Source organism: Alligator mississippiensis, chromosome 2, assembly GCF_030867095.1.
Source record: "Alligator mississippiensis isolate rAllMis1 chromosome 2, rAllMis1, whole genome shotgun sequence".
NCBI lineage: Eukaryota > Metazoa > Chordata > Crocodylia > Alligatoridae > Alligator > Alligator mississippiensis.
The window spans coordinates 98799475-98815746 of record NC_081825.1 but is presented as its reverse complement, the minus strand read 5'-3'; the positions used below and the strand labels follow the sequence as shown (position 1 = coordinate 98815746).

General features: G+C 43.7%; 1 long non-coding RNA gene across 1 annotated transcript in view; it reads left to right on the top strand.

Annotated features, from left to right (window-relative positions):
• The first annotated feature begins 1529 nt into the window (after window positions 1–1529).
• Window positions 1530–16272, top strand: part of LOC109280821 (uncharacterized) — a 50756-nt gene continuing 36013 nt past the window's right edge. The window contains exon 1 of the long non-coding RNA XR_002087257.2: window positions 1530–1590. This is a non-coding gene — a long non-coding RNA (uncharacterized LOC109280821). The remainder of the gene's footprint in view (window positions 1591–16272) is intronic.

Genomic DNA, 16272 nt, shown 5'->3' with positions numbered 1-16272 from the left:
ATTCTATATAAAAAATAAATTGTATTGCATTGCATTGTAGGTCAGGTCAGGAAGGACACATTGGCTGAATAGCTAGTTAATCTCTTTCATCTTCCTCATGCTGTAGTTAATGCTTATCTTCTCCCATAGGTATTGCAATGTCATCTGTTTTCTCCAGTGGGATAGTACAATAATGAAACCTTTCGATTTGACATGCTGGTTGTTTGCGACGCTGGCTTTATTCATGTTCATTCTGAGATCAGAATTTGGGCTTTCTTGTTTATAATGTTTTTGTTGCATTTTCTAGCTTTTCTTTTATGGGAATTCAGGAACTTATTTGGCTTCCCATTTGTGTCACCTCCTTATGTTGAAGAGGTTTGATGCTGATCAATATGCTGTACTAGCACTATCCTCAGACTATACTGCTTAAAGATTACTGTAATTAATTGCTTGATCTTTGCCATGCTTGTCATTCCAGCAGTGTTCTGACAGTCTGACATTCATATTCACAAACTATCCATATAGTGTCTCAGTTTACTGCATTGAAACATTGGGCAAACAAATGCCCTCTTTATTGTGAGGTCATATGAAATCTTACTTAAGTCATAAAAATGCCTTGATCATTCCTATCCATTTAAAATCTTGCACATGGAACGTGTCTTGTTAGTAGCAGCATGCACTTTATTTAAGTGGTTTGCTTAATAAAATCGTAAAGATTTGTAGCAACCATTCTTCCTCAGTGTACCTCTGAAGTACCTCTCAGTTTAAGGGACCTTATTATTTGGGGACCAAAATTTCCAAAGTTTTGTAAATATGTATTTTTCTTTATTTTTAATAAATATTTCTGATCTTGTTTGTTAAAAATAAATATCAAACTGAGGTTATAGATATCTTTTATGCTACAAGAAAATAATCTGCATGTTTTTAAATTTCCTGTATTAATTTTTGTTTCATTGCCTTATTTTAGATCACTGTGTTATGGTGCATCTCATGTTTGCATCAATCTATAATCTACTCATTGCCAGTAGTTTTCATAGATACAGCTATTTCAGAGCTGGAACTGAATGTATCTATATGCTAGTCTAGAAGAGGGAGGAGGGGACACGCAAATCGTAACTATTTTATATGTTTGAAAGGCATGACCAAACAGGAACTACACAATAAATTCTAGCAAGTATTAACAGTAGAGAGAGACTCATCATGAAGAACAAAGTAGAACACCACTTCTCAAAGCTAAAACACATCTGAAGGTCCAGTGATGTGAAGACACTTCTTTCTTAATTTATGGTTTATAGATTGTCTAAAAACTATTTTATTTCTCACAGATTTAAACATACTTTTGATTATTGGGTTGTCGTGGCGTACCTTGCTGCCCAGCTCCTAGAGAGGGGAAAACTGCCAGAGGAGAAGCTCTGGCAGTGCATAAGGAGCCCTAGCGGTGATTAGGGAGTACAGCTGTGGGTTGCTGGGGCAACTAATAAGAATCAGCTACCTGTAGGAGGCAGGGCCTGGCCCTTATAAAGCCCAGGGCTGAAGCCAGGCTGGCAGTTTCCTGTTAGCAGCTGGAGAGGCAGGAGTTCCCTCAGCTAGGATATAGGGAGAACATTGATTGTAAGTATAGCTTGCAAGAGCTCCAGAGGCTGGAGCAATGATGTTGAATTACAGTCAGGAGGCTTATGTTGTTATGGCCCAGTGCCTTAGGTTTTGGTTATAGCCAGGAGGCTTATGTTTGCTTTAGTGTTGGTGCTTATTACTCCGGTGGTTTGGGTGAGGCTATAGGGGTTGGAGGAGGCCTCGCTGGGGACTCACAACAGAGGGTGAGGACCCCAGCGCCTGAGCGGGCACAGCATACTCATAGGGACCCACAGTGGTGTGGGGGCCCTAGCACCAGTGAGGGCGCAGCATACTCAGCGGGAACCCACAGTGGTGGGTGGACCCTGGTGCCAGTGAGGGTGCAGCTTATGGGGTGCTTAGACCCCAGCCCCAGGAGGGGGCGTTTGAGAAGCCCAAATTAGGCACAACGAGCCCCAGGAAGGGGCAGCCTTTTTAAGAAGCCCCAGTGCGGGCGCAGCAAGCCCCTGACTGGGGCAACTATTGAGAAGCCCCAGTGCGGGCGCAGCAAGCCCCTGACTGGGGCAACTATTGAGAAGCCCCAGTGCGGGCGCAGCAAGCCCCTGACTGGGGCAACTATTGAGAAGCCCCAGTGCGGGCGCAGCAAGCCCCTGACTGGGGCAACTATTGAGAAGCCCCAGTGCGGGCGCAGCAAGCCCCTGACTGGGGCAACTATTGAGAAGCCCCAGTGCGGGCGCAGCGAGCCCCTGACTGGGGCAACTATTGAGAAGCCCCAGTGCGGGCGCAGCGAGCCCCAAGGAAGGGGGCAACTATTGAGAAGCCCCAGTGCGGGCGCAGCGAGCCCCAAGGAAGGGGGCAACTATTGAGAAGCCCCAGTGCGGGCGCAGCGAGCCCCAAGGAAGGGGGCAACTATTGAGAAGCCCCAGTGCGGGCGCAGCGAGCCCCAAGGAAGGGGGCAACTATTGAGAAGCCCCAGTGCGGGCGCAGCGAGCCCCAAGGAAGGGGGGGCACTATTGAAAAGGCCCAGACAGGGGGCAACAGCAGGCCCCAGAAGGGGGCACTATTGAAAAGGCCCAGACAGGGGGCAACAGCATAGAGAAGGCCCCGAGAGAGGGCGACGGCGCAGCGAAGGCCCGGAGTGGGCAAGGAGAGCCCCAGGAGGGGGTGTCAGTTTATGTAGAGAGAGAAACCAATGTCTATCCCATCTGCGAGGCTTGGAGCATGGTATCGGGGGTGGTTGGAGCCACGCGTAGCCCATAAGGCTAGGGTGCCCCGAAGCACCCATTTGTGCTGGACAAGATCCATGAGGGGTCCAGGAGTCTGTGTCCAAGAGGGTATAAGGCAGCCTCCCAACTTAACTTAAGATCAAAGACGTGGCGGGTGAGAATAGACGGTGTCCTTGGGCCAACTTGACACGGAGAGGGGGCCTCAAGGAGATCACGGCCCTCCTGTAGGACCCTGCCATGAGATGGGTCCTGAGGTTTGGATTTGGACTATTGGTAAAAAGGTTGTGACAGAACAAGTATGGTAAAAGGCCCTGAAATCAGACAACATGAAATTCCTTTTAAAAGGAAAGATGGTTTTGCAAGGTGTCATAGTGAATAACTAAGATTTTGTTGTTCAAGAAATAGGGTCCTATTGTTACATGGAGTGATATTAATAAAGTGTTAAAATAAAAAGAGACTCACGTTTCTATGAAAAGGATTTCAGGCCTATTTTGAGGTTTATAAATCTGGACATCCTGAGCAAAAAAGGCAAAAGAAAGTAAAGGAAAGCTATTTTCACACTAAAGAACAAATGCCAGAATAAGAATTTACATATGTCTTGTTTGTTGGTTTGGAAAAGAAGTTAAGTACTTGTAATATGTGCCAGTAAAAGGTATTAATATGATTAACTAAATAAGTGCTTTGGCTCTTTAAAATTCTGAACAGTGTAAAATAATCTAAGACTCTTGTTCTTTACTTTTGCTATGACTAATTAAACCTTGATTCCATCTTGGATTACAGAATATATTCTGTATTATATGATTATTAAGATCATACAATATTATCCTGAAACCTAAGCATACTGTTCTCCAAGTATTTTGAGACGGGCAATTTTATATTAGTGCCTCAAGTACATTGCTGAATTTTTTAAAATGTCTATCTCCTTCTTTGTTTCCATTTACATTTTTTAAACTTTGTAGAACTTAATATTTTTTCTTTGAGGTTTTTGGTTGATGAGGTTTAATACATGATAAAAAATCTAGTTATGGGCAGGGCCAACCTTAGAGAAAATGGCACCCTAGGTGAATTTATATTTTGGCAGCGTTTCTTTTGAGTTTAAGTATGTAGTAGTAGTATTAGTGAACGTTTCAGAAATAAAGCCCTGGGGGGAGATATCAGGAGACTTGCTTTCCTGTGGTGGCCGATCTCTTAGCAGCTGTCAGGTGAAGATCGCAAGCAGTGCCAGGCAGGCACCCATGACAATAAGCATCAGGAACACGAGGAATGGGTGTTGCTGGCTCATCCAGTTGTAGGACTTGTAGAGCCAGTCATGGGCGCAGGGCAGTGGGCGCTGCCCGCAGCCCGCCTATTCCACCCTGTGCAGCAAGTATTGGTACTTTCTCATCATTGCTGAACCTCACAGCCAGTCAACTTCCATCACCCCAAACCCAAGTCAGTGTGCTGCTGCAGGCAGAGGCAGACAGATAGAGGTGCGGGGCACAGTCTGGCAGGGAGGTGGAGGCTTTTTGTGTGTGTGTGTGTGTGTGTGTGTGTGTGTGTGTGTGTGTGTGTGATGCCTCCTGACCATGGCGCCCTGGGTGATTGCTCATGTTGCCCGCCTGTAAGGCTGGCCCTGGTAATTAGACAGATTTCTCTTTTATGTAAGAGTAATCGTGGGAAAACTCTATAACAGAGCACAGCACACAAAAAAGAGAATCAGAATAACATTTACCACTTTTTTTGTTAAGCTTTTACATAGTAGGGTTTTTTTAAGTGACTAAGTGTGTAAATGGAGAAGGAGATACTGCCTGAGGTGCCAGGAAAATGTGAGTTTGATGTAACTTTTAGAAATGAGACAAAATTATGCGATGTTCAAGTCAATCAGAACACTACCAGTGTTGTTTAATGTACTGTTTAATGGCCTATTTGTTATATGTAGGACAACATTTTCAGGATTGCATTCAAGCAAACTAAATCCAGATGCATAAGTGCGTGCCCCAAATTGAAAGCAGGCATGCGCATAATATTCAGAATAGGAGTGCAGGCTCGTCTAGGGGCTGAATTGTGGAAGTAGATTTGAAGATACAAGCTTGTAATTTTTTCATAGTTATTTTTTTTTATCACAATTTTCATAATTTCTTGCCTGTGACTTGGATGCATGCAATTCAACACTGAGTTTTGTGTTTTTTTTTTTTTTTTTTAATGCATATAAGGTGTAGCCAACTTTGTTATTAATTTTACTTACAGCCACTTGAAGACATTTTTGGTTAGCTGCTATCTACTAGAAGCTATAGATGTTTGGAAACAACCAGTAATTTGGGAGAGGAGGTGAAAGTTAGTAGAGTTGAGCAAAAATGTTGATCCCGTTTATATGGCAACCGATGGGGGAGAGCCAGCACATACACTGTGAATAGCATTTACAAAGCACATATTAGCTCCCACAACATCTCAAAACATCTCAAAGAATCAGGTATTCCAGAAGCTGATAATAGATCAATATCCCTTCTCAGCCTTTCTGGCTCAGATCAAGTGTAAACTCTGAGGAACTGGAAGAAGGACAGAAGAACTGTGGTCATGCTTAGTTCAAGGTAATCGTGGTGTCACTCTGGGCAACTGTTGGAAACATAGCAATTTACAGAAGCATATACTAATTCTTGCACAAATTGCTTAGACCCAAGCACCGTATTAACTAATCTGGGAAGAGGTTTTAGCCTGATGTCCTGGAGCAGTCTTCCCTTGGTTAGAGTTCAATGAATGTTGATTTCTTTTAGATCCTTCTTGGTGTCTCTCTGTTCCCTTCCACTCCTAGTTCCATGGGAGCAATAGTGGAATTCCTGAAAGTCTGACAAATGTGGCCAGCTTGTAGTTTGATATCTTGTGCAGGGTGCACTTACTGACCATTAACAATCAATAATAGTAACAAGCAAGAGTGTCTAGTATAACTGTGGCTGAATAATGCCTATGCCCCTAAGGCAATAGGCTCATAGATGTTGAAAATAACCCTGTAAAGCACTCATGCAAATATAAGTGTAAACCTACACACTTGTGTGCTTGGGCTTATTTGGCTCTAGAGCAGAGGTGGGCAAAGTGGTAGATCTGGCTGGTGGCTGGACTCCATTTCTCAGCAGCCCCTGCCCATGTGGCTGGGGCCAGTTTCCATGGAGACCCCAGCAGCAGCTGTGCTGTGATAGTGCAAGGCCAGGGTTTCTATGGAAACCAGTCCCAGCAGCTCTGGCAGGGTGCCTGGGGCACACAGGCTGCAGGTAGCAGCTCTGCTCTGGAGTATGCTGTCATCGCTGCAAGATCCCAGGTGGGCCCTGGAGCAGCTCTGCACCTGCTGCATGCCCTGCTATCAGGGGTGATGTTTGGGGGGGGAACTAGTACCACCCCAAAATTCCCTATAGCCTCCCATAGCCATCCCCCCCCAGTGGCGCTGATGCTGCCACCTCTGCTGCTCGCCCTGCACAAGTGTCGGCAGCTGAGCCCACTCCACTCTTGCCTGTAGCACAGCCTCCCCTCCGCCCCACCACCAGGAAGAGGCTGGCACTGTGGCTGCCTGCCAGTGCTGCTGGGGCCAGGCTCCATGGAAAACTCAGCCTTGCACTATCACAGCGTGACTGCTGCTTGTGTCTCCATGGAAACTGGCCCAAGCCACATAGGCAGGGGCTGCTGGGAAATGGAGTCCAAAGCCAACTGGATCCAGCCCATGGACCAGACCTTGCCTGTCCTTGCTTTAAAGTAATATTGGAATCCTGTAAGTTGCTAGGCACTAGCAATGTGCTATGTGCTTACAAGGAACATAGGTTAGGCTGCTTTAGTCAGAGTAGACTGTTAGTGGTCTCTTCAGGCAATAGGTCATGGACTTGTGCGACAGGGTTGATCATGCAGTTTTAGGAAGAGGTGAGACAAGGACCTGTAGGGGATGGTTTGGATAGGGATGATCCTGCTTCAAGGAGGGAGTTGAACTAGAAGAAATCTAGAAGTCTCTTCCAGTCATTTTCTAAGGTTCTATGATCCTGAGGCGCATGACCCTAATTTAAGCATAAACCTTGTAGACATCTACCAAATAAGAGAGCTGCAAAAGTCCAAGGAGTTTTACTTTGCTGCTCTACAGCCATGGAGTGAAGCACTGGGCCCTGTGCAGGTCGGGGACTCTGCAGGAAGCCCATGCAAGTAGCCTGGCAGCAGCCCAGGAAGGTTTGCTCCACCCAAGAAAATAAAACAGATGGCAAGCCTGATCTTTTTTTTTTTTCCCCCCCCCCCCCCCCCCCCCTGGAGCCTGCCTGCCTGTCTAAGCTGTGCAGAGTCCCAGTGGGCCTCTCTGGGGCTGCGGAGCCCCCTGGGACCACCTCAGCTGGGTGCCTGTGGGTGGGTGCCACCGGGGGGGTGGGGCACCGCTGCTGCAGAGGGAGACACCAGCCCCCCCCCCCCCCCCCCACAGCCCAGGGACTGCTCTTTCCACTGGCAGCTCACTCTCCCCTCCCTGCTCCCAGAGAGGCAGGTAAGTACATGGGTGTGTGCACAACACAGAGGTTTATTTGTCCCTAAATTGAAGCAGTGCTTTCAAAAACCCATTGCTTCAATTTAAGGCCACTGTTTCATCTACACACACCCTAAGAAGTTAGCTTTGCAGTCTTAGGGTGGTGTCATATATTTGACTTGACACTAAGTGCAAGCAAACACATGTGCAAGCAGTTTAGTATGTATGAAGTGCCATTGTGACATGGCAAAGTTGCTCTCATTCAGACAAGAACTATCTAATGTACTAACTTTAATGCATATACATTTTAATAGGTTACAGCAGGGGTTTTCAACATTTTTTAGATCATTATATTCCTGGCGACTGGATACGGCTACTGAGTAGCGGGGAGTGGGGGTGGGGGGGGAAGTAGTACACAGCCGGGCACTGAGCTGGGGGGTGGCACATGGCTGGACATGGAGCTGCGGTAGCTGCCATGTGCAAGCTTCCCCCCACCCCCTGAGTACAGTTGAGTGGGTAGCACCTGTGTGGCAGCGCAAGATGTTGCATGGTGGTGCTCTGTGCCTGTCCACTCGTGCGTACCCTCTAGGGCTGTCTCAAGTACCCCTAGGGGTACATGTACTCCTGGTTGACAACCCCTAGATTACAGCATTCCAATGATTCACAACTATTGCAAGTGAAAGTGTGACTTTATAACATACTAACTTCAATAAGTATTTAACTTGCCAGCATGTTCCAGTGATTGCAAGTGAACATGCGACAATATCAGCAATTTTCAAGTAGGGTGCCAGGGTACCTTGAGGTACTGCAGGAGCCTTTGAAGGGTGCTGCAAGTTGTGAGAAGGTAAGCCGGCTATGAGGAGATATACAGGTAAGTGCAGGCTCATACTTTATTCCTGCCTGATAATTTCCCCCACTCCCACTGCCTGGCCCTTCTGTAAGGAGGTAAGTACTGTAATAAGTTAGTTTTTGAAATGGGGTACCTCTCAATTAACAAAAGTTATGAAGCTATATAACTTGAGTCTGTTGCACACTACCTTGAGTCTAATGATGGGTGCCTTGAGTCTAAAAAGATTGAGAACCACTAGACTACATCTTTAGTAAAGTCTCCATTGAGTGTTCATTTGCATCTAAAAATTGCTCACAATTTATCTTAATTCTACCCAATTTTCACTGTCAGTTTAGAAGAAACCTACAACTTAAACAGAAAGGGTATTAGAAAGGAAGACAGAGATACAGTAGCAAAGATGTGTACTTAAAGATTGCACAGTGACTGCCTGCAGCTACACTTTGCTGATTGCTTGTGCTGTTAACCTCTCTCTCACTTACACTTGCGATCGGTTATTAAATGAGAGTACTTTAAAAACCATTTATGTTGGACCAAGAATAGTTTGAAAATGAAGCAATAAGATAAATCCAAAAGAAACTGATTGCTTTCCCCAACATAACATTTGAATACATGTTTGAAAATCAAGTCTGTTATTTTACATATTTCTATATATTTCCGCTAGCACTTTACCACTTCCTTAGGTTATGGTATATGCAAATGTAGTTTTCATGATCACATTCTGACTCTTGTTTCCTTGTCAGCCTTCCTCTTTTTAGCTTTAATCCTGTGTTTCACTCTAAAGCTTTTTTATGTTACAGGAGCACTCTTGCATGCATCTTTCTCTGTGTTCTATTGGGACTCAATACTATAAGTTAGTATTTAGGATAGAATATAAAGACTTATTAAGGACATACTGGAAGACATAAGTCCTGTTGGGAATCACTAAGGTGAGAACATGCTATTATCTTTAGTAGTTCTGCATGTTCTTTATATTTAGACATTGCAGTGAACTATTGTACTGTAAATAAGGCTGTTAAAGTAGTGTAAACAGAGCAGTAAAAATGCATCACTTGATGAGTCAGTTTGTTTCAAGCAAGAGAGCAAGCACAAAGTTACAGGGCATACTGCAGAATTACAGCAGGTCAAAAAACACACAGCAGAGAAAGAAAATTGTATCAGAGGTGATATTATGCACAAACCTTTCTTTAGGGCTATGACACCTGTCCCTCCCCCAAATCCTTGGATGGCCTCCTTTTTTTTTTTTTTTTTAAAGCTCAGAGAAAACATCCTGGATACACTGCAGTCCTTTCAGCCCATTTGATTTATTGCCTTGGATTTTCATGTGTTAATACTTTGCTCCAGTTCTTCTTTTTGTATTGCAGTGCGTGTCCATTACAGATATTATATATCTGTTTCATTTCATAGTTAAGTTGAACATGAACTTGGGGTCAGGAACAAATGAGTCATGTGATGTGACTGAGGTATAACTGCTTTTTCCAGTTTTTTTTCCCACTGCATTGTTTGGGGCTTTGTGAGCACAACCTAGTATACTGTGCAAAATGGAAGTTCACAGTTCAGCTGTCCATTATAAAATGGGCTCATGAGTTAGTTTCTTTAAGGAAGGCACAGTAAGAGAGCCACATGGCACAGGTCACACTTTTAAGGACATTGAGTCTTCTTTTTAAAGTTATATTGATTAAATCCATACCAGGTAGTCTTATGTTTTTGATGCACAGAGAGCCACATGATGTGGATATCCTGAGAGGGGGCTGGTGTGCTATTTTGACTGTTTCTTTGGTTGTTTTTTTGTAAGTCAAGTCTCAGCATATGGAGAAAAATTAGGCCAAAGATTTATAACTGCTGGAAGATCTGGAATACACAGAAAATAATGGACCAGTATCTTTAAAGATGAATAGTCTTTAAAACTATACTGCAGCATTAGACAATACTAGCTCTATTATTACTACTCTCAATTGTAGTATTTACATTGTTTTGGACAAGTCTTATTTTACAATGCCATAGCACCTTCAACTCTTTATTATCTATTTGGCCACCATGTCCAGGAAGAATGAACCATATTTAAAAAATAAACAGAGGCAATACAGGTTTATAATAATGTAATGAAGTCTTTGTTGAAGGAGGGAAATCCAGGGGCCAACTCGTATAGGAATGACTTTTAGGGCTTATGCAGAGGTTTTGCATTTGAAATAGGCAACCAGTTTTAAGGTTTGGCTTTATAAATGTCATTGGCATATGTACGTACCTGTGTACAGATGGATACGTGTATGTCTTCCTGGATTTTTTTAAAATCAGGGCTGTCCAACTTCCAAGTGGCAAGGGCCACATGTCCCGAGGGCTGCACCACTGAAGGCTGCATGCTATGCAGGCTACACCAGAGCAAGCCATGGGCCCCCACATTGCTTATGTGGATGTTTCACCACTTTACCACACATGCATGCAGTCCTGGACTCGCACTCTGCTTTCTGGGCCGTGCACCACACTGTCCCCAGGCAGCGGCTGGTAGTGGCAGCTTGAGGAAGGATGGGGAGCCCAGAGCACCCCAGCTGCTGCTGTTATAACTGGAGTGATAAGGGGAATGACAGTTGACCTTGAGTCTGGGGTCTTCAATATAACCTCTTGTGGGTCATATGTGGGCTGCAGGCTGCCAGTTGGATAGCAATGTTTTAAATTATTAGTTTGGTTTGTGGAACAACTGCTACACAATTGTCAAGGAGCAGTGGAATACCTTAGTTAAACCCAGGTAAAGATACCCTTAAGCAGGAATGGCATGAATATATTATAGTGATACATATCTCCAAACCATGCAGGTGGGCTGTTAATTAAGTATCCCTAATCAAATTCACATGACCTTGGCTAATATAAATTCTTTGTGAAGTAGAAATGGGAGGAACAGTATTCTAAAACCAAAACAATGCATCATAAATTTCTTTGACGATATTGCACAATTTACAGAGGCTTCATAGTGCACCTCTGGTATGGAGGACATTGCTGAAGAATGAGTGATACTACATACAAAAGAAGGTAGAAGAACTCAAAGACAACAGTTGTCTTTGTCTGGTTGATTACCTGAGGGGGAAATATAGTCAGACTGTCCATCATGTACCATATCAGTCATGCATGTGTTTATTTCTGGAAGCTTTAACTTACTGGATAACAATTTTTTTTGTGTGTGTGTGTGTGTGTTGTTTTGTTTTAGGGTGAAATTCCCCTGCTGGGCAGAGTGCTTTGGAAGGCTTCTTCAGTTCCCTATAAGCTATAGTTTAAAATTTTAAGGTATTGGGGATTGTGCAGGTCTCTGTGCACAGGGATGAATTTAACCTTTACTGTTTTGTCATTTTAATTTCACAACATCAAAAGATGAAATAATCTGATTCATATAAGACTATTGCAGATACTAACCTGGGCTTGGCTTTACACAACCTAAATGAATCATCAGGGCTTTGTTCAAAATGTCCTACCCATGCACATTTTTGCTCATAGTAGACATTATTTTGACCTATCAAGTTGTGGACACATATTACAAGTCAGATATTTGTCTGGCTTTGCAGGGTCACATCATGTAGGTTACACGTTCTGTGTTGTAGTTCCATGACTGACTAATCCTACTGTGTACGATTGTGATATTTAAAAGAAGCCACCTTCAACTGCCATGCAGGTGAAAAGACTAAATTTATAAGCCTTATTACTTTGTTAACTATGCAAGTTATGACAATACAGGAAGTATTGTGATTACACCAATGTAGTCATACTCGCACTAGGATCATTCTAGGTAACAGGTAACAATAGTTGTGAAGATATGGCAGTCTGCCTACCTCTGCTGCAATCACTGCCTCTTTTGCTGCATAGGTATTTAGAAGTGTAGGTTTTTTGTTTTTTTTTTTTTTTTTTTTTGTTTTTTTTTTTTTTTTTAAATCCAGTCTGAATAGCAACCAACATATAATGCATTTGTGTAAGTTTTTTATTCAGTCAAAATTTGAGTGTCACAAATTCCTCCATAATTTCTTTCACATTGGAACATAGCTGTTGCAGTTTTACTGTTTTCCAGCTCTCAAACCCTGACTGAGACAATGCTGTTATCACAGGATGTGTCATAATTAAATTAATTGTTCATGACAAGATCTATTGATTCATCTATAACCTCCTGCACAGAACAACACAACCCCGTTATTTACAATTGGTCAGCCCCAGTCCATGCTATTAGGGTGTGCCATGCCTCTGTATCCTTTTCTGGAGCGTGTCACTGACTAGATCCCATTTTCTAACTATAAATCTACAAGTATTATAGTGTTTTGCCAATTTTCAAGTCATGCTGCTAGGATTGCTACAGCCAATGTCAAAACCACACCAGCACACAAGGTCCAATAATGTTTCTATCTTTAGGGTATATTTGAAGGTTATTGTATTAAATTATTCTTACCATGCTTCAACCTCCCACCTTCCCCCAGCTAAAAGGGTAGTTTTAATAAAATGAAGAACATCACCCTGTTATGAAAAATTGCACAGTTCCTTCCTGACCAATCCATTAAACTGAAGCAGTTTTATCAGGGAGCATTAGTTAACTCACTGTCAAGCAAGCACAGCACAGCAAGTACAGGGAGCAACATCATGGTCCATATCCTCAAAACCCGTAAATCATATAAATCATGAACAGATTACTGTGAGACAAGTGAAGATACATACCTATATGTCTACTCTTACTCCGTAGAAATGCTAAGAGTTTCTTATCCCTCTGTGAAAGGGCAAAAGCATAAGCAGGGACAGTTGCCATGGAGTAACTGGTAACCTGTAAGTTCCCACACCAGTTTACTTCCTAGTAACTTGTTCTTAAGCCCGAACCCTTAGCCCAATGGACTTCTGTGAAGCTGCATCAGAGAATCTGGTCACTCACTTATTCTATTGTTTACCTCTATGTGAAGCAGTTTTTGTACTGCTCCAAAATCTCAGAGATGGGCTGTCCATGACTTCAAGGATACAGAACTCAGATAATGAATTCAGTGAACTTATCAGTGAAGACTGTGATGAACTCTCCACCATAATGTATTAGCTAGTTTGTCTGCCGTTCAGCCAAGCCACTATTGTTAATAAGGCACTGAACCGCCCACAAACCAGTTGCCCTTATGAGAGTTCAGAAAGTATCCAAGATCAAGTCCTCCTTATCAGAAGTAAACAAATTATTAATTTCTATTTTATCTTTGATAATGGGGCCAATTTAATCCATATAGTTTACAGAGGTGTTTTTTCCTGTGTCCTGCTTTGCACTCTGTATGACTTCTATGCAAGCTCCATTTTTGTTAAGTTGTTGACTGGTGTGCAGGGATGATTTGATCATCAGAGAGAGGAAGGAAGGAAGGAAGAATGTAGTATTTAGGGTCCTGTCAGTATTATCTTTATCTACAGCAAAAAGGCAGAAGAAAAAAGTCTTGGGTGCTGCTCCTAGTGCTGTTTATGCATTTTGCATTAGTTATTTTATAATATTCATAAAACAGCACTGGGAGATGGGGCCAGAATCCATGGTCCCCTTTCTGCAGGGGTAATGCCCCACTTCCCTAGGCTAAAGGGTCCTGCTTCCTCTTGCTAGCTTTCCTTCTGTCCCTATGACTCTTGAAGTCTTTACCAGCCAGTGGCCCAATATCAGCAGGACTCATAGGGTATGCCCATTCCATTACTTGGAGATTACAACACTTTCCTGGGATGTGGGTTTAACCCTCTACATCTAGGCTGAGTGAGGCATATAAACCAGCTTTCCTATTTTCTGCTCAAGTTTTCGAATCACTAGGCTACTGAGAAAAGGTAGTGGATGCTCTTCCCTCACATCCCCATACTTACATATTTAAGACTAAGAAGAAGCACTTAAAAAAAGTAGACATGTTAACAGTTTGTCAGGGACTCGAACAAGGTGGAATAGGACTGTGCTTAGAGACTTGAATGTCTAAAGGCCACCTGAGTTCACTAGATGCATAATAGGGGTAATAATATCTGGTCCAAAGTCTTTAAAGCCCATCTCAATACATTTGTTCACATGTCTGGCAAATCCAGAGTCTCCAAGGGAAGTAGGCTCTAGGCCTGTTCTGAACTCTTGCCAAAGGGTATTTCTCTCTCCTTCTCCTCCTATCCTTGGAGATGTGGTGCATCAACATGCACACCTTTCAATGTTACTACGTCGTCGTCTTCCTCTGAAATTCCCTTGGTCTGCCTTATGTAGCACTGATGATATGTAAGTGTTGACAGTGGAGGGAGGTGGGGGGAGGCAACCCTGCACCACCATCACTCTCACTGCTGCTGGGTGCTGGTTCTGAAGGGGGAGCAACCCTGTGCCCCACGGTTAGTGCAGAAATCAGGCTGCTGCTGCTGCTGCTGCTGGGCCCTGGCTCTGGTTGGGCTGCAGCCCCACTCCCAGTGCCCTGTGCCTTCTTGGCACAGAAATCTGGGGGGGAAGAGGGGGGAAGGGGCACGTGCCTCCCATATCCCTCCAATGCATTACCAATGTATGTAGGTCATTGACCCCTCCAATTTCCAGTGACCACTGGGAAACTGTGGGTTAATTGGAGCTGACAATTAGCCCCATCACACTGGTAAAGAACAATGCCAAAAAAAGTGGTCATTATAACACAAAGGATTTGTGGCTGTTTTATCCTTATCACATCCTGATACAAAATTGATATTCTCACTATTAATTGGACAGTAAAAGCACATCCAGATGTATTCAATGCAGCTACTCAGGTGGGGTTGCTCCCAGAGGTATACCAATGCAGCCAGGTGGCCAGGACAGCTGCCCGACATGGGTGCAGTGGTGACTTCTGGCTGTCTCTGCACCACTGGCAAGATCATGTCCCCGCAGCAGGACCCATTTTTGAAGTCTCCTGTCCCCTCCCTCTATTCCCCCAAATCAAGCCAGCAACCAGAGCAATTGCCCCAGTCTCTCCACCCTAGCCATGCCACTGGTCCCTCTAGTCCATTCATCTATTCAGTCCAAAGCTTATGATTAATCCTGCCAAATGTCTGTAATTTTATAAAAGAACAAATGTGGATGCCATGACAGGTTGGTGGGCAACCTGAGAGTAAAAGAGTCACAGTGGGTACATCTACACCTGCAAAAGCTGTGGGGTGGGTTTACTTCAGGGTAAATTACTCTAGAGTAAACATACCCCTGGGCAGGCATCTACATGTGTGGATATTTGGGAGTAGATTTGCTGCTCTTGGCAGCTATCTGCCCCAGTCCCCTCCACCATGCACCAGCCCCCTGCATCTTTGTGTAGATGTGCCCTTTGTGTGTTACATATGTGTTGCAGCTACCCAGGAATTCTACATGTTGGCTAAGCTTGTATATTTTATCTTCTTGGCCCCTAATGGAGACTGTGTTGTATTTCAAATTCTAAAATGGGCTAATCCACAATCCCTTTATGTAGGAACAAGTCTTAAGATAGTAATTATGTGAAAAACCTGAAAAAATCAACTCAGTTGGGGGACAGGTTTCATCCCAATCATCCACCTAAGCTGTTTCAAACACTAAAGACCTTTTCAAAGAATACCCTTAGTCTGAAGTAATCAAATCTAGGCTCTAATATTTGAAGGGAGTTCCAGAGGCAAGGCCATCTCAATGAAAATGCTCTCCGAGCACTAGACCCACTCCTCGTTAATACACTGAGTGGGGAAATATTTGCATCAATATTTTAGCTAATCAAAACTTCCATGTAATTGCACTGAAAGAGAAGTGGAGTCTGTAGACTAGCCCTAAGATGCTTAATGGCAATTATGATATGGTGTTTGCTGCATTTGCTTGACCACAGCATGTGTAAGAGAAGACAAGGAAATAAGGCTGCAAGAGTGTCAAAGACTAAAACAACTTTAGAACATGTGAGGAAGACAGGTCAAAAGAAATAGGTAAAAGTTTGCTTAGAGTGTATTTAGTGGTTTTATGCCTGTTAGAGTTGGTTAAAGACAAGATGGGCATGTCTATACATGCAATTAATGCACATTTAGGTTACTGTGCATTACAATAAGGTGCAATAAAACTGCACCTGGGAATGCATCTACATGTGCGTGGCACCCCTGTTGGGAACAAATTTGCTCCCAATGGGAGCAGTTGTGTCCAGGGCTGCTCTGTTCCCCCTGCCATGTTCTGCCCCCTGCAGCAGCCAGGGGGAATTCCAGGTTCCCTTGGTGTCACTCCCAGCTGGCAGGGGGCA